Source organism: Eumetopias jubatus, unplaced genomic scaffold, assembly GCF_037043125.1.
Source record: "Eumetopias jubatus isolate StellerSeaLion01/CBP00866 unplaced genomic scaffold, mEumJub1_p1.0 scaffold_10, whole genome shotgun sequence".
Taxonomy (NCBI): Eukaryota; Metazoa; Chordata; class Mammalia; order Carnivora; family Otariidae; genus Eumetopias; species Eumetopias jubatus.
The window spans coordinates 60,370,672-60,390,560 of NW_028274816.1; the positions used below are offsets into that span (position 1 = coordinate 60,370,672).

The 19,889-nt window shown below is 40.4% G+C and overlaps 1 pseudogene; it reads right to left on the reverse strand.

The window, feature by feature from the left end:
* Nucleotides 1-667: 667 nt before the first annotated feature.
* LOC148163278 (KRAB domain-containing protein 5-like) lies at nucleotides 668-7,971 on the reverse strand (annotated as a pseudogene).
* Between the last annotated feature and the right edge of the window lie 11,918 nt (nucleotides 7,972-19,889).

Sequence of the window (19,889 nt, forward strand, 5' to 3'; positions counted from 1 at the left end):
GAAGGCAGACACTTAACTGACTGAGCCACCCAGGTGCTCCAATAAAAAGGACATCTGGAAATGAAATGAAGCATTCGAATTTCTCATTTTAGGGAGGTGGTTTGTTTTTGGATGAAAACAATGTGTCTCAATTTTGTATGATTAAGCTTTAAGTCTCCCAAAGATTGGAAATCAAAAAGAGAAAACATGTGATGTCTATATCCGGTGTTCCTGGCATTTCTGCAAAAAACCCCAATATGCCTAGCATTCCCCTCACACAGTTTGGACATGAGGCATAAATAGAAACAGCTTCTCATACAGATCCTCAGAAATATGCACAGATTTCCCTGGGGCCCCGAGAACAAGGGAAAAGCACTGAGATCTCTGTGGCCCTCACAGACCAAGGGGAGGCCCTGGGCCCTCCCCGTGGATGTGACGGACCATCACTGGAGCTGAAGGAGGATCCTTAGAGAATGTAAGAGCCTGATAATGTTGGATAGCAGGTGTCCCTCTGTGACAGCAAAAGAAATACACCTAGGCTGTCAACGGCTACTTGGTCACTGTGGTATTAACTGCAATAAACCTAGGCTTCTCAAACTTATTTCCATTGAAAGAGAGCAAATCACACTTAAAGGTCTGTCTGGCTTTCTCCTTGAATGTTGGACCTCACCTCCATTATCTGCTTCATTCATTCCCACCTACCTGGGTGTGTGGCTACTGTCTCCTTTCTCTTCACATCCCGGAGCTCCTTCTTTTGCTCCAAAAGTGACCAGGTCTGGCTTTGACACAACAAGACCTGTTTATTAAAAAAAAAAAAAAAAAAAAGAATATGAGTATTGCTGGAGATTCTAATTTTCAATCCAGTTTTGCACTCAGTAAAGAGGATATTATAGTATTCTAGAAAACGATTTCCCAAACACTGCTGCACAACAGCTCCTTCAGAACACAAAGGAGAGATTTCCAACTTTCAGACCTTAAGCCAAGTATTACTGATACAGTAACAAGGGATTGAAATTAGAATTCAAGATGTGGGCAATACCATTTAATGTCACTCAATGTTTAGAATTGTCACGCATCTACAGTAAATGATGATGGTACCTTAAGGAAGGGGTAGCTAAAACTGAAGATGAAGCGTCATGAAGAGTTTTACCTCAACACCCACAAATCCCTACTTCTTTCTCTTACTGCAGGGATCTGAATTCTACTCACGCAAAAAAGAATCTTCTAAGAGACATTCTTCAAGAAAGGAACAAAACCCTGAGTGTGGATTTGGAACCATGCCCCATGAAGTTAATGAGGCTAAAACTGTCACCAGTAAGACCCCCAATGACCCTCCCTCTTCTTCAAGGAATGCTAATCTTATCTTCAGCACACAACAAAAGCTCTGGCCAACGGAGAGCAGTTTGAGCTTCCAGGATAGATTGACACCTAAGAGGTGGACCATGAAATGTCAGACACTTACCTGTACTTCATTATAATAAAATTTCCACCCAAGAAGGAGCACGGGGTTTCATTAATACAACACAGGATACATGTTTAGGCTTGGTTCCTAAGTACATATGTGCTTGTGTGCCTACCTTATACCCATCACTACATATGATGATAAAACTCCCCTTTCAGATATTCATCCTAACCCTAAATAAAAGGAAGCTACTCACCCCTGCTCTTGGAGTCACAGCTTTGGAAGTTATTCCCTTGATATCCTTATATGCTGCGAATACAGTTTCCATTGAGTGAGACCTCCACATTGTGTAGCCTCTACCTGTAACTCACCATAGAGTGAACTCATGTTAGTTCAGTTACAGACCTTATCCTCACCCAGGAAGAGGAGGTGTCCGTAGTTCTCTAACATCACATCCCTGTACAGTTCCCACCGAGTGTGGTTCAGGCATCCCCACTCCTCCTGAGAGAACTCTATGGCCACATCCCTGAATGTCAGCAGTGCCTGCAATAAATACCACAGTCACCAAGTAGCCATTGACTGGAGTTCATAATTTTACCTAAGGTGAAAAGAAGGAGTTAGGACAAATGGTTCTGGCTGAGTTTCCTGCTTTATCCAGTAAGATAATTTTTAACACAGTAATATACTTCTATTTATTCTCTAAATTTTAGGTAACAAGGTGGCATATGATCCACAGAACCACTATAAATCCTCTGTATTTCTCCAAGATAAATTGAAACTGAAGGTTTCAATAGAGGCATACACATGTTTGAGTACTGTATTTATATCATACAGTATAAGTTGTGTATATTTCTTAAGTGAAAAGTTTGAGTGGGTTGAAAATATATCTTATTCACATTAGAATTTCACAGCAGTGATTTGGAGACCTTGTTAAAATGCAGGCTCTGATTCAGGAGTTAGGATGGGAACTGAGTCTCATTTATAACAAGGTATTTGCCTAAGGATGAAAGGATACAGTTTTGAATAACGAAGAGGTAGGACTCCAAGGGAAAGAATTTTCAGAGTATGGGAAATCAATGGGTTTATTACAGCTTCTACTATAAAAGCAAGAAAGGCAACAATACTTTCTGATCATTAGTAGTTACTAGATTCTAACAGTTTTTACAGATTAACACACACACATAAAATAGAAAACAACACAGAAAATTAATCTAGAAAACCAAACATATTATTCTTCCACTTTTTTGAAAATATTTTGGGGTGCCTGGGTGGCTCAGATGGTTAAGCGTCTGCCTTTGGCTCAGGTCATGATCCCAAGGTCCTAGGATCGAGTCCTGCACTGGGCTCCCTGCTCGGCAGGAAGCCTGCTTCTCCCTCTCCCGCTCCCCCTGCTTGTGTTCCCTCTCTCACCGTGTCTCTCTCTGTCAAATAAATAAAAAATAAAAATCTTAAAAAAAAGAGAGAGAAAAGAAAAGATTTTGTTACACTTTCCAGTAAATGTAAGAAACTAGATTTTAACCGAGGATCTCCGACCTAGACTCATGTAGGGGAGACCCTGTTAGCTCCCCTTGGGCCACAGCCAGCACTCAACTCTAATAAGTTACTGAGGGGCCTTCATGCTTAACCATGGCCTCACTTAGAATCACCTGGAACACATAATTAAAAGAACACTGTTGTTCTCACTGAGAACAATTGACAAAATCTGTGGTGGAGGGCACCAGTATAATATTTGAAACTTCAGGGGCGCCTGGGTGGCTCAGGTGGTTAAGCGACTGCCTTCGGCTCAGGTCATGATCCTGGAGTCCCGGGATCGAGTCCCACATCGGGCTCCAGTCTCACATCGGGCTCCCTGCTCGGCGGTGAGTCTGCTTCTCCCTCTGACCCTCTTCCTTCTCGTGCTGTCTCTCACTCTCTCAAATAAATAAATAAAATCTTAAAAAAAAAATATTTGAAACTTCACATATTATTCTAATGGACAGCCTGGGCTTAGAGCCACTTAACCAAGGCTTCTCGAGCTTTAATGTGCTTGGAAATTATTATTACGTGTTCCAGACCCCCCCTGAAGAAGTTGTGATGCTTCAGGTTTGGAGTGGGACTTATGAATTGGCATCATTGAAGTTCCCAGCTAATCCTGATTTAGTACCACATGGACCCAGAATCAGTATCACTAAACTAGCAAAAACTGACACAGCCCACCTAAACTGTATATACCCACCATCTTGTCCCAACATAAATTCTCTTGGTTCCCAGTGAAGACCACCAATCGCCACTTGTGAAACATCACATTCTTTGCTGCTCCTTTGAAGTTTACAGAAGGGTAGAGAAGGTAGCAACGTCTTGTTACTCAAAGCCAAGTTCAGCTTCTCCACGCTTAAAAGCCAATACTTGAGAGACAAGTGTTGGTAATGCTAAGCTTAAAAATAGTGCTGGGGTGCCTGGGTGGCTCAGTCGTTAAGCGTCTGCCTTCGGCTCAGGTCCCTGGGTCCTGGGATCGAGCCCCACATTGGGCTCCCTGCTCCGCGGGAAGCCTGCTTCTCCCTCTCCCACTCCCCCTGCTTGTGTTCCCTCTCTCGCTGTGTCTCTCTCTGTCAAATACATAGATAGAATCTTAAAGAAAAAATAGAATCTTAAAGAAAAAAAGATTTTATTTTAAGCAATCTCTTCACCAAATGTGGAGTTCAAACCTACAACCCTGAGATGAAGAGTCACATGCCACACTGCCTGAGCCAGCCAGGAGCCCCAAGTCCATCTTTCATTAATGGGTCTGCAACAGACACTGACTGGGAGGGCATCAAAACCTCCTGACCCCATTTCAGGGAGGTTTCCCATTACTAAGTTTCACATCCCACCCTTTTGATCAAGATCTTTTGTCGAGAGCATCACTGATCAACACTCAAGTTCTTTATATTTAGTTTAGTGGTTTTGTCTTTCAATGCCAGGAGGGACCGTGCATGTTTGTCATGCCTCATGTCAGAGGGAAAGTGCATAGCAGTTCAGAGCCACCTAAGCTACATTTGAGTGACAGGGAGGGTTAGAAGGGAAAAACTCTCAGGTACTTCCTATCTGAAGTTTGTATCTTCTCAAGGTTGTGAATTTTGAGCCAGCCATCACCTTATTGGACACATCCTTCCTGCAAAAGATTGATAGAAAACAAGTACAAATGAAAAGTAACATGAGAACTCCAAACCGTATGTTGGTTCTAAACCAAGACCCTAAGTCTGAAAGTAGCTAACTGAAAATACTCACTGTCACTTATCTGGACTTAGGGAAGAAATGTTTCTCTCTGTGAAAACCAATATGCCTCCTGGAATTCACCTCTTAAATTGACTAGGAGGCAAACTTGTGTAATACTATGGGAGGGCACTGAATGAAGTAACCTAGCATATTTTGGAACATAGCATGCATGTGTAACATGAAGCAATAGTTAATGAAATTTTGCAGGAAGAGCACAATTTCAAAGATATTAAAAAATGTGATCTCAAAATAACCATTGAGAACCATGTGTGTTATCCATAATACTCTAAAAAGTATTAAATTCAGAAACCATGCATTTGGATAAAAACCCAGGGTTGGTAAGAGTTTGGTAAAGAAAAACTGTGTGAAGTCTGCAACTTCTAAACCTTCAGAAATGTGGACAGGATTTTAATGTGACTGTTTCTGAAAAGGTCATAACGAAAAGAGGTTTCAAGAGATTTTGCAAGAGATCGGGAAGGGCAGATAAAAGGCATTTTCTTTCCACAAAAGAGATAAAAGAAGCAACAGTGAGAAAAGGTATCCAGGCCTGGTCTGGAAATCTTGGGGAAGCTGTGTCCCCAGATGTTATCTGTTTCAATTCTGGGAAATCTTTGCCTTCACATCACCAGATGGTGTGCAGGTCCAGTCAAGATTTGGCCCATTTTTACATGTGTCACATAATCCGAGAGTCTATTTCCTGGAGTTTGACAGCATGACATTGTTAAAGGGGACCCCATGACTATTTCTTCAGTGGTCTTAACTAACGGGCAGTGGCAGGAATGGCCCTGAAGCCAGGGGAACATTGCCAAGCCACAGGGTCCAGTTGATGGCTATCACACCCTATGGGGAAATGGTCCCCATGTTTTTGGGTGAGCGCTCCAAGGGTATTCCTTTCCTTATCACATACAAAGAGGAAGAAGGGAAGTTGATTATTAGAGTGTCCGAGGGTAGGGGAATTTTTTAGACTTTTCTTTAAAGTCTCAAAGACTATGTCAACCTCTCCTTTTGAAACCCAGCCACGTGCCTCAGATAAAACACAGGAGTACCGCTCCATGCTGCCCTGCAGGCAGACAGCATGAACAGAGATGGGGTGAAGGCAGGGATCTGATGGAAGCCTTGGACACAGAGGGGAGACTGTTTGCTCCTTTATGTGGGCTTCCTAAACAGTGGCACATGCAAACTCCCCTCCTGGGGAAGAGAGTGGGCCAATGCCATTTTTCATTCCGCCCGTCAGCAGGGACAGACTTCAACAAGGGGCACGGTGCACACAGTGCAGTGCCCTCTGCAGGTACCTTTTTAAAATAGGGCCAGTGTGGGCGCCTGGGTGGCTCAGATGGTTAAGCGTCTGCCTTCAGCTCAGGTCATGATCCCAGACTCCTGGGATCGGGTCCCGCATCGGGCTCCCTGCTCCGCGGGAAGCCTGCTTCTCCCTCTGCCTCTCTCTCTGTCTCTCATGAATAAATAAATAAAATCTTTAAAATAAAATAAAATAAAATAAAATAGGGCCAGTGTGATAGGCCACCAGAGCAGCAACAGACCCCTCCCCTAGAATACCAGCACAAACCCCCACAAGCACCAGGTCTCCCGATCATGGAGTGCTGCAAAGCTTCAACTTCAGTGGAAATAGGACCAGGCACAGGCTTCTCTAACACACAAAAGACAGACCTAGACAAAATGCCAAGACAGAGGAATTCATCCCAAAAGAAACAACAAGAAGAGGTCACGGCCAGGTCGCTAATCAAAGTAGATATAAGTAATATGCCTGAACCAGATTATAAAACAACAACTGTGAAGATACTAGCTGGGCTTGAGAAAAGCACAGAAGAAACCAGAGAGACCCTTACGGCAGAGATAAACTACCTAGAAACTAGTCAGGCTGAAATAAAAAATACTATAACCAAGATGTAAAACCAAATGGATGTAATGCCCACAGGATGGAAGAAGCAGAGGAATGAATAAATGATATAGAAGATACAATTATGGAAATAATGAGGCTGAAAAGACAGGGAATGAAAAATATTAGATCATGAATATAGATTTAGGGAACTCAGCAACTCTATAAATCATAATAACATTTGTTCCAGAGTTCCAGGAATTCCAGAAGAGGAAGAGAGGGAAAAAGGGTCTGTCTTCAAAACCGCACAGTCAGGTAATAATAGGCAAATATAATTTCTCATATTGGAAGCTACACATTCAAAGATATTTTGAGTATCTCTGCATTCTTTCAGGAGAAACTGTTTTATTACTGATTGGATTTTGACCTTATCTACTGGGACCATTAATACAACATCATTTTATGGATAATTATATAATAATTATAAAAGTACTCATTGTATGGCTATAATTTATTATTTATTACTAGAATAGATTACCTAATTCACAATTTCACCTGCAATGTGATTGGCTTATAAATGTACATATCACCCTGTGAGGCATGAATATACAAATGACTGACATGAAGAAAAACAGACTACATTTTTCTCATAAGATGAGGAAGGTCTGTGATTCCTCCAGGATACAGAGAAGGACCTGGATACACAGTGGTCATCACTCAAGAGAATGAAGGGACTGGAAGTTGGAAAACATGCACTGATTAAGGCTGAGTTGTTCACTTCCCTCCCCATAGTCTAATGAAAAAGAAAAAAATTACTATGATGGCAGAGAATGTATAAAAAGATACAAGGGTGCTCTTGAGGACAAGAATGCTTGGGCTCGTAGCTGTTATCTCAGGGGAGGTTCTAGGTGTGATATTGTTCCTATGAAGGTGTTGGCTCCTAGGCTTGTGCTCGCACAGAATGACAACCATAATGAGTCCTAAACACACAACATCTGGGATACATCTGAATGCTGCTTAGAGTAAGTCTGTGTGTGCCTCACAAGGTATAGCAGAACAGGATCCAAAGCCTATGTTTGTGATGTATTTGTCATTTTTCTTGTCATACATACATACGAAGTGTAATATTTACAAGCTCACATAGGATCCAGCAGAGGACACTGGAGGGGCCAATGGAATGTGGGACTGTAACTTAACGCTTTGCCCACCTGGAGATCCTGGGACTGATGGTGATGGCCTGGAAGACAGTCAAGGGGCAAGAGTTGCCAATGGACACATCTCTGGACAATCTGTGAACCTAGAAAATAAGTCTCTATCCGAAATCATGGAGAGAATGTTTCAAACCAAAGGCTGCCAAGGTGTCTGAGATTCCACTAGAAGAAATGACCAATACTTGGCTACATTCAGATGACTGAGTAAAACCTCTCAAACTCACCCTGATTCCCCTGTAGAACAGGAAATGATGACATAAGAGGTAGAACTCCCGCAGGTTTCCAGGGAAAATCTGGACCAGGAAGATCATTCCCAGTGTCAAATTCTCAGCTACCTCTTTCCAGGGTTCAATATTTATGTTCAAAAAAGAGAAATCACACATTCTGCGTGGAGCACTGGGTGTTATGCACAAACAATGAATCATGGAACACTACATCAAAAACTAATAATGCATGGTGATTAACATAATAATAAAAAATGGAAAAAAAAAGAGAAATCAGCATGGAAACATGAGTTTTCGGCTACCTTTTCTACCAAAAATGAAATCTACAGTACTCACCAAAGTCTAAAGTCATTAAATAGTCTTTACAATGTATGGTCCACAGTTACTAATGCTTTATTCTAATGATTGTAACAGTCATGATTTTATGTTTTTGGACAAATACTCATTTTTTACTGATGTCAGATAATAGAATATATATATATATATATATATATTTGTTTCTGCCTCTGGTTTTGGCACAAAGCTCCTAAAACTATTGTAAGTTCCTAAGTGATAAGAGCACAAGGAACATCTCTTTTTCTAAGTGACTCTGAAGGGACTCTGGGATGGAGGCCGGCCACCAGAAAGCCCAAACCATGATCAGCAGCTTGGAATATTCAGCTTCATCTCCCCACCCTCCTTACTCCAGAGCAGGGAGAAGGGCTGTAAATGGACTTAATGACTGATTATGCCTACATGAAGAAGGCTTCATTAAATCCCAATGGTATGGAGTCTGGAGAGCTTCCAGGCTGGTGAAAACATCCACACAGAAAAGGTGACACACCATAATACCATGGGGACAAAAGCTCCTGAGTGTGGAATCCTCCCAGAACTCACTATGTACCTCTTCATCTGGCTGTTCATCTATATCCTTTATAAACTGGCAAACATAAGTGTTTTCCTGAGTTTTCTGAGATGGTCTATCATATTAATTGAACCCGAGGAGGAGATTATTGGAACCTCCAATCTATACCCTAAAAGTATGTGGGTGTGTGTTGTTTGTGTATGTGTGTGTGTGTGTGTGTGTGTGTGTGTGGGTGGGTGGGTGTGTGGTGGGGGGTAGTCTTGTGGGACTGAGCCCTTATCTGTGGGACCTGATAATACCTCTGGGTAGATAGTGTTCAAATTGAGTAAAACTGCAGGACATGATGGTGGTGTTGGAGACTTGCTAGTTGTTGTGGAAAAAGAACCCTCCCCCCCTTTTTGTGACCACAAGTGTGTTTTTTTTTTTTTTTTTTTTTGTGACCACAAGTGTAAGAAGTAAACTGCTTTGTGTATTTAGTAAGACGGACAAAGAGGGCATAAACACAGTAGGGAAGAATTGGGTTTTTCCCTTCATAGAAAAGAAATAATAGGTTTTTTTTCTTTATAACTGACCAAAATAGTTTAGTTAAAAAAAGGTTTAGGGACATCTGGGTGGCTCAGTTGGTTAAGCGTCTGCCTTCGGCTCAGGTCCTGATCTTGGGCTGCTGGGATCGAGCCCCATGTTGGGCTCCCTGCCCTGTGGGGAGTCTGGTTCTCCTTCTGCCCCTCACCCCACTCATTCTCTCTCTCTCAAATAAATAAATAAAATCTTAAAAAAAAAAACAGGTTTAGTGATCATCTAAATATCAGTTGAGTCACCATTTGAACCTGGGTACCTATAGCAACAGGAGGCATTCAAATGCCCTTCCAGAAAAAGACCTGTTCTCGGATTATCTCCTCTGACAATCAATGCTTCACCCAGAAATCATCACACAGAACAGCCTCCATGGTCTGAGACTTGAGAGTGTAAGTTCCAGCCCTGGACACATGCATATAGCCCAAATGGGTTTTTAACTGATCACTGAAGACCAGGTGCAGAGGTCCAGCTTCCAGGGTTTAAACACAGAAGTCCAGCCTACACATGACCCACTTTCACATCTGGAGAACCAAGACCATAGTCTACCTAAAACAATTCATGTTCATCTGTGTATCTGACTGCATTCTTCATGGGCTAATATTTTCATTGAAGATGACAACCATAAGCATACCCAGAGACATTCATTCTCAAAGCATTTTCCCAAGACAGGCCCCATTGACATCCCCTGAGAACTTGTGAGAACAGAAAACTGGGGGACTACAACCCAGAACTATTAAAAATGGGAAAAGGCCTGGAAGTCTGAGATTTTTTACAAGTGCATCAGGTGACTGATGCAAGATAAACGTGACAGCCTCTGCAATAACTAAGTCACAGATCATCCTTGAGTTATGCACAGATAGTCACTCTTAGATACTTTGTGGTGATGTTAGTGGTGTGATACACACACAAAACGTACACATTGTCTTTATTCATAAATAAATCTTACTGTAACATGATCTTTCTTTGGCTTTCTCGACTTCCATAGCCCACTTCCCTCAATGCCCTCCTCCAGCTTCCTGGGATCACCCACAAATATACTTGTCTTCACGTTCTTTCATCCAAATAATCTATCCTAGATTTATTCCTAGGTATTTTATGGTTTGGGGTGCAATTGCAAATGGGATCGACTCCTTGATTTCTCTTTCTTCTGTCTTGTTGTTGCTGTATAGAAATACAACTGATTTCTGTGTATTGATTTTATATCGAAATAATCCATCCTAAATGCATTGGAATTTATTTAAGTATTGCATGAAGTAAGATATGAAACACATATAGCCAAACATTAATAGATGTTATAATTTATAATGGATTTGAATATAGAATTCTCACAATGAATCTGCATTTGATGATTTTTACTATGAGATCATAAATAATTGCAGGTTTAAAGAGCTCTTCATGCTCACCTCTGAAGAATTAGCACTTTATTTCCATACATGATAACATGCTCGTGAATCTGAGTAGGCACACTCTAAATTTCAGGGCTTTTTCATAACATCTAATTCTAGTGCAAGGCATGATGTCCTCTGTGTCAGATGTCTTGAAACATTTCAGGTAATGTTGGCTATTCCCAACAAGCTCACATGTTCAGCGGCCTCATGACAGCGTTCTGGTCAGTGAGATGAAGAGAGAAGCACCTGAAAGAGGTTGGCCTGCTCTGAGTGAAAAAGGAGTGGTTCTAAAATAAATTCCCTGAGTCCTATCAGATTTACATTGCCTCCTTGATGCATGGAACATGGTTTGATGCCTGAAGGTGGGGCAAGCATCTTTGGCCATGAGAGCAAGTATTAGCACGATGTCTGCTGCTAGACAATACCAGAGAGAAGAAATGGAACTAGAGTGTACCATCGCGTGTATGAGCCATTTTATCAGACATGAGCATCTACCTACTCATTATATACATCAAACACAGTATCCATCTTCTTTTCTATCAGGACACATCTGCCTTTTCATGATATAGCTGAACACAAAATAACAGCTACCCAAAAAAGCATCATTATACTTCACTTGTACCAATGTCAAACATGAGCACAACCTACTACCCAACTTCATGGTATCAGTTTCCACAACCGTCAGAAATCCCTTCATGCTCCCCACAGGATGATGGGTAAAAATGCAGCATGGGGTGTGAATGAACATAGAAACATCTATCTTAAAAAGTAGGTATACTGTTTGAGGCAGAAACGCTCACTGCCTCTGACTGGTGAACTGCCCCTCAACGAATCAGTGCCTCACACAGAGCTCAAAGAATAACACTCACTATGGGGCTCAAGCAGAACCGAGTTTCCTACCAGCTGTGGATCAGCTTCACTGGAATATTATCTAATGTTGGGGTTATATACCTAAGATTCTAGTGCTTTGTGGATGCACAGCACACACTTTGCTGATCCTGCCAGTGTCCAGAAGGCTTCTTCATTTCTTACATCTACTCTGCCATGTGACATTTGAAAGCTATGTGCACAAAGTTTGCATCTTCCAGAAAACCCTCTCCATCCCTGCCATGGATCTTGGACTGAAAAGTACAGTAATCTTGGTCATCCAACAGGATCTGACCTCAGTACCACACAGGAATATGAAATCATGAAGATAGGATCTTACTTCTCTGAAACCCACCACATTTCCCAAGTATCCATCTCTGTCATATTTGTTCATCACAAGTAGCTTCTGAAGCCCTTGCAGTAACTAAAAGACACTCCCCGCCATTTCTTTCCCCACATTTCAAGAGTTTTTTGTATTTGCTTTCAGTAGGTCTTATCTTCCTCTCTAAGGATACCATAATCATTTTTTATCTGCCTTCATAACTCTCTCATTGTCAAGTACCTGAATTAAACCTGTGGTCCAGGGGCGCCAGGGTGGCTCAGTCGTTAAGTGTCTGCCTTCGACTCAGGTCATGATCCCAGGGTCCTGGGATCGAGCCCCGCATCGGGCTCCCTGCTCTGCGGGAAGCCTGCTTCTCCCTCTCCCACTCCCCCTGCTTGTGTTCCCTCTCTCGCTGTGTCTCTCTCTGTCAAATAAATAAATAAATAAATAAAAATCTTAAAAAAAAAATAAAAGAAATAAGCCTGTGGTCCATTGGCCCCTCATTCCTCTTATCTCAATGAAGTGATGACAATGTTGTATTTAAATCTTGAATATGGCCTCCAATGATCTGCTTAAAGATCATTTCTCATTGCTGAAAAGAATTCCAAATTTCCCATCATAACTACAAGGACCCAAGTGACTGATGTGTGAGTGGGGCAGCTCTGATACATATGTTACTGGCAATGCAAATGAGGAGACATACAAAAACCAGAGATAATTTGGAATGAAAACAAAGAGAATTTACCTTCCCAAGTTCAGACTCAGTAGTATAGCCTGGGACAGGTGTCCTGTCTCCACATGCAGAATTCATGCCAACACTTCAGTCTTGATTTCTTTCATCTCTTACTTGGGGCAGTAATTTTACTACTAATGGAATAGTATTATCTTCCTAAGTATAGAAAAGCTACTACACACCCATCATTGTCCCATGTTTGTTCACTTCAAAGAAATATCAAAACAACCCATGACTCATGAAGTCTCCACGCTTCCACCTAATTAAATTGTTACAGTAATGTGAACTTAGATGATATCATTTATCAAAAGTGAAGGAAAGAATAACTAAAGGAAGCAGACTTAATGTTCTTGTCAAACTGAGAAGGAAGAAATGAAATATATCAATTACACAACATGCAACTCAATATGCTCACAGAGGAATTACTCCCATTTGAATGAATTTCTGAATATCAACTAATTCAATGCAAACCATTCTTAAAATCCCTGAGCAAGTCATATAAGCAATGGTCCATGAACATTGGAACAAGGAAGAAAGAGTATATCCCCCACAAATAATAGACAGGTAGACAAGACAGGATTTGCATGAGCAGATTCTTACACCAAAGAGTCATGAGATTTGAAAGAAGTAAGTTCAATGCAATGTAGAGAAATTATTATGATTCTATAACATTTATGTTTGCTAGGAAATCATCAATTTTGAAATTTGGTATTACCTATATTGATCCAATTCCCTTTTCTTCTGAAGATATAGGTACACATAAACACAAAAACATTTCCTTCATTAGTTCTGTTACCCCTAAATTGAATCTTAAACTTAGTATATTTACATTTGTGTTCCATGCATATAGAAACCATGGAATCTTTTATGTTCAATACATTCAGAAAAAGGATATGAGCAAAGAATATTATAGAATAAGATTTTATAAATACTGATTTAGAATTCTGCAGGTATGGCTTATAATTATATTTGCATTGACTTCTTTAAATTAGCATTTGTTAAGTAGAGGCCCTGGGCATTGGATGGTGAGCCATCATTCAATAAAGAACACAGAAGAAATTTAAAAAGATAAGTCTATTACTCATAGATCCTAGAGGATGTATATAATATGCTTGGAAGGGCTACATGAGGGGGTCAATGAGGAGTGTAGGTAGAGAAAGTGGCAGGAATTGGGGCAGATGCCTTTATTAGGGTCCATGGTTGGACTGCCTTATAGTTCCAGGACAAAGTCTAGAAGGCACATTTCAAACCCAAATGAGTGGAATATGATATACTCTGTCGGAGTGCACAAGGGAAATATACTGGGAGTGGAGAGTGTTATTCACAAGGGCTGCTGGGGTTGTCGTATCAGGAACTTACACTAGCTTGTGAGTTTGAGGGCTGTTATCTAATTTTTTTTGCTACTAGGAGGAGCAAGTATCAGCTCACACCTCCTGCAGGCAGCCTGGAGTCTAAGGCAGCAATACCAAGAAGCAATTCTCTCAATTCTACTGCTATATCATCTATATTAGAACCATCATAATGTCTTAGTAGTTACAAAAAGGAGGAAAAGATACAGTACATAAATGTGGGAGAAGTAATTTCAAATTACTTGAGGTTTAAGGCTACTGGAAAAAGGGAATCCTTGTGATGTGTTCCCACTGCATTAACCGACTCTGGAACAATGCAGGGGCTGGGTTCTCAATGCCCCAGCTGCTGGAAATCCATGTATAACTTTTCACCCCCCCAAACATAGCTTCTAATAGCCTGTTGACCAGAAACCTCACTCAAAACATAAACAGTCAATTAACACATTATTTCCTATGTTATATGTATTATATGTGATCTTAAAATAAAATAAGGTAAAGGAAAGAAAATGTTATTAAGAAAGTCAGAGGGAAGAGGAAATACACTTACAGTAATGTATTGTAAAAAAATATGCATGTAAGTGGATATGCAGAGTCGAAAGCCATGTGTTAGAGGTTCAACAATACTTGGTTGTTACAGTCAGTTTACCTACAGCCTCGTTTAATGTGGAGCAGGTTAAGGTTGGTGCAAGGATAACACTTCCTTCATTACACATCGGTGTTAACACATGAAAAAACATTCAGCTCCATTAATTAAAATATATTAACTTCAAACACAGTCTAAAGAAACCACTGCGAAATCACTATATGATCTTGGTTAAAAGACAGATCACAAGCATTCAACACCCAGTCTTGTTTCTCTGATATAATGATCTGAGTTGTAGTTTTGATGGTTTTACTCATAACATTCAAAATATGGGTTGATCAAACTTTTTATGTTCTCAGTAAGATTTCTGGTCAACAGTAGTCTACGAATAGTTAAACTTGGGGGGAATCAAAAGTGATACCCTTATTTCAACTGCGCAGAGGTCAGAGCCCCTAACCCCGCATTTTGAAGACTCTACTCTAAATGAGCTGAGTGTTTTAACTTTGGCTTATTCTCCATAATAAATAATGTGATTTAGATTAAAGTCTGAAAGGTGCTATAGTCTTCATGATTTTTGCTGTGAATTCTCAGATGTTTATTTAGATTTGCTTTTTCAATACATACATTTGACCCTTGTTAATATTCTTACCAGATTCACTGCATTCATAAGTTTGTCTCCATTATAAATACCTTGGTAATTACTGAAGATCAAGTCCTCACAAAAGGCCAATTACATATAATGGACATACACAGAACACTACACCAAGCAAGAGCAGAATATACAATCTTCTCAATCACACATGGAACATTCTCTAGTGTAGGCAAACTGTCTACAAAAAAAGTCTTGAAAATTTAAGAAGATTAATATCAACAGTATCTTTTCTGACCACCATGGAATGAAACTAAGAATGAACAGCAGATGGGAAATTGGAAATGCCACAAATAGTTGGAAATTTAACAACACACTTTAGAACAATCAATGGGTTAAAATGAAATTAAAGAAAACAACCATTAAATACTTTGAGACTAATGAAAGAAACAGAATATATTCAAACATATGGGAATCAGAAAAAGTCATCTATTTTTTAAGATTTTATTTATTTATTTGAGAGAGGAGAGAGTGCACAAGCACATGAGCAGGGAAGGGGCAGAGGGAGAGGGAGAAGAGAGAGCAGAATCCCCGCTAAGGGCAGAGCTGGACTCCAGGCTCCATCCCAGGAGCCTGAGATCATGACCTGAGCCTAAATCAGACACTTAACTCACTGGGTCACCCAGGTGCCCCACCCCCAGAGAAAGTAATTCTAAGGAAACATTCAGTGGAATGAAAAGGCAACCTGAAAAATGCAGGGAAATTTTTTGCTGAGCTTCTCGAGCATAAGGATTTAACATCTAGAATAGAGAAAGAACTTTTGCAATGACAACCAAACAGCAACCAGCATGATTAAGAACTGGACAAAGTTTTTAATGGTCAGAATCCAAGAAAGATATAGAAATGGACAAGGCATACGAAAGATGTTCAAAACCACTATTCACTAGAGAAACACATATCAATGGTGAGCCATCACCTCACACCTGTTCAGATCCCACTATTAAAAAAACAAAAAACCTACATGTGTTGGAAAGGATGAAGAGAGATTGAAACCCTTATGCACTGCTAGAGGAAATGCAAATGGAGCAATGACAATGGAAAACGGAATGGACATTCCTCAAAACTTTTGAAATCATATTATTATATGATCAGCCATCCCACTTGACAGTATATAACCAAAAGAATTCAAAGCAGGATTTGCAAGAGGTATTTGCACAAGCAGATTCACAGCAGCATCATTCAGAAAAGCCAATAATAAATGAAAGCAACATAAATGTTCATGAATGGATAAAGAAAATGTAGCATAGGGTGCCTGGGTGGCTCAGTTGTTAAGCGTCTGCCTTTTTATTTAAAAAGAAAAAAAAAAAGAAATTTAAAAAAAGAAAATGTAGCATATACATTCACTAGAATAATATTCAGCTTTGAAAAAAGAAACACAACTTGTCATATTGTTTTTTATTTTATCTTTTATTATTTTATCTATTTATTTAAAACACTTTATTTATTTATTTGACAGAGAGTGACAGTGAGAGAGGGAACACAAGCAGGGGGAGTGGGAGAGGGAGAGGCAGGCTTCCCACCGAGCAGGGAGCCTGATGTGGGGCTCGATCCCGGGACCCTGGGATCATGACCTAAGCCCAAGGCAGATGCTTAACGACTGAGCCACCCAGGCGCCCCTTCTTGTCACATTATATAACATGGTTAAAACGTGATGGTGTTAAGTGAAATAAATGAGTCACAGAGAGAGATACACTATGATTTCACCTAAGTGACTCACCTAATGTCATGAACTGCACTAAGAAGGGAAGGAAGAAAGGAAGGGAGGGAAGGAGGGAGGAAAGAAAGAGAGAATGAGTGCCAGGGGCATAGAATAGAGACAAATGTAGAAGTGGCTGCTTAACAGGCATGAGTTACAGTTTTACAAGGTGAGAAAAACCCAAAGATTGGGGCACCTGGGTGGCTCAGTTGGTTAAGCATCTGCCTCCCAGGGTCCTGGGATCGAGCCCTGCATTGGGCTCCCTGCTCAGTGGGGACTCCGCTTCTCCCTCTCCCCCTTCCTGCCACTCCCCCTGCTTGTGCTCTCTTTCTGTCAAATAAATAAAATCTTAAAAAAAAAGAAAATCCCGGGGCGCCTGGGTGGCTCAGTTGGTTGGGTGACTGCCTTCGGCTCAGGTCATGATCCTGGAGTCCCGGGATCGAGTCCCGCATCGGGCTCCCTGCTCAGCAGGGAGTCTGCTTCTCCCTCTGACCCTCTTCCCTCTCGTACTCTCTATCTCTCATTCTCTCTCTCTCAAATAAATAAATAAAATCTTAAAAAAAAAAAAATCCCAAAGATTAGTTTTCCAATAATGTAAATGCACCTAACACTTTAGTTAAAAATACTGAATATAGTAAATTTCATGGCATATACTTTTGACCACAATTAAGAATAAATTATGACACATAAAAATGATAGATATATGAGTTTTTAAAAATTACATTCAATTCGAAAAGGCATTTCATTCTCAAAGGGAATATGAATTAATCCACAAATAGCTGATGACATTAATTCCATATCACAACTCACCCAGGATAAACACACAATATAAAACCACCACTGACAACTGACCAAGAAAAAAAACAAACAAGGTAAGTCAGGAACCAACAATGTACGGGTAACATTTATACAAACAAATACACACACAATTTTATTGGCTATTGACATATGGCTGATTTGTATTTCAATTAAGCCCTACACTGTCTTCTAAGTCCTGAGTTAAACATTGTTATTCAAAACTATAAAACAGGGGCGCCTGGGTGGCTCAGTCGTTGAGCGTCTGCCTTCGGCTCAGGTCATGATCCCAGGGTCCTGGGATCGAGCCCCACATCGGGCTCCCTGCTCCGCGGGAAGCCTGCTTCTCCCTCTCCCGCTCCCCCTGCTTGTGTTCCCTCTCTCGCTGTGTCTCTGTCAAGTAAATAAATAAAACCTTTAAAAAAAAAACAACTATAAAATATAGATTAAAAAAGAAAAGCACAATTCATTAATGCTGTAGAAGCTACTATTAAAAATGAAGCTTTCTTATTGAATTGCAAAAGAATAAGAGAAATTTCAACCACAATAATTCTGAATAAAACAAATATGCTGTTATAATAGGATCCTTCCATATAACAATAATTATAAACTGAGACCGTGCACTCAAGAAAAGCAAGCATTTGAAGCACTAGAATGTGTTATGTGTTACAAATAGCTCAGAAGATTCATTATAGTCAATCATAAAATGCTCCAATAAAAATTTCATGGGGGAGCATTTCAATGACCTCAGAGAATTTGTTATTAAGAGATATTCCAACTCTGACACAGAATGCCAGGGCTGTAATTCATCATTTAGAAGCAACAACCACAACAAACATTTCTGAATAAAGAAAGACCATGATTGTTTTAAAATTTGCTGAGTACTGCTATATAAAACATTTGAGTATTGGTCATACCACAATTCAGATACATTTTGAGAAAATTATTTTAAGTAGTGCTTCCCGAATCATATTTGAAGCTGTGGTCTCTTGCTCGACCTTTGCGATTCACCGGTGTCATCTGCTTTACTCATTCCCACCTACCTGAAGGTAAGGCTCCTTTCTCTTCACATCCTAGGGTTCCTTCTTGACTCCAAAGAGGTGAACAGGTCTGGCTTAGATTTTTTTAATTTTTATTTTATTATTTTCTAAAGATTTTATTTATTTATTTGACAGAGAGAGAGAGAGCACAAGAGTGGGAGAGGGAGAAGCGGGCTTCCCGCGGAGCAGGGAGCCGGATGCGGGGCTCGATCCCAGGACCCTGGGACCATGACCTGAGCCGAAGTCAGATGCTTAACCAACTGAGCCACCCTGGTGCCCCAAAACTCATTTATTTTAAAAATAGGAATATGAATTTTGTTGAATTCTTTAAATTTCAATCTAGTATCGTCCTCAGTAGAGAAGAGAGTACATCGTGGAATTCTAGAAAAATGGTTTCCCCAAATACCGTTATTGAGGAGTTCGAATGGAATGATTTTTTATTTATTTATTTACTTATTTACTTATTTATTTATTTATTTGACAGAGAGAGACACAGTGAGAGTAGGAACACAAGCAGGGGGAGTGGGAGAGGGAGAAGCAGGCTTCCCGCGGAGCAGGGAGCCCGATGTGGGACTCGATCATGACCTGAGCCGAAGGCAGACGCTTAACGACTGAGCCACCCAGGCGCCCTCGAATGGAATGATTTTATAGCAATTATAGGTTCTGCTAGACTATGAAGAATGGCAACAACAATCCTTTTCATTTATTTTTTCTTTAAAGATTTTATTTTTTTATTTGACAGAGAGAGAGAGAGAAAGCGCACAAGCAGGGGGAGTGGGAGAGGGAGAAGCAGGCTCCCAGGACCCTGGGACCATGACCTGAGCCTAAGGCAGACACTTAATGACTGAGCCACCCAGGCGCCCCAATAACAATCCTTTTTAAACATTTACTAGTCACTAGATAGCATCATAACAATTTGTACAAGTTAATTCAAACAAACAACAAAGAAAACACCAAGATAATTTATAAGACCAATTTGTTTCTCTTTTATGAGAGTATTTTGACAAACATAAATGGAAGAAACTAGGTTTCAACCAGGGTTATCTGACCGAGAGTTTATGTAATATAACACAGTCGTCTACATACAGAGACCACATTAAAGCAAAGTTTTGTAGGGACCAAGGGTACACTGCCCCAAGATAGGATACCTTGGCATGAACATT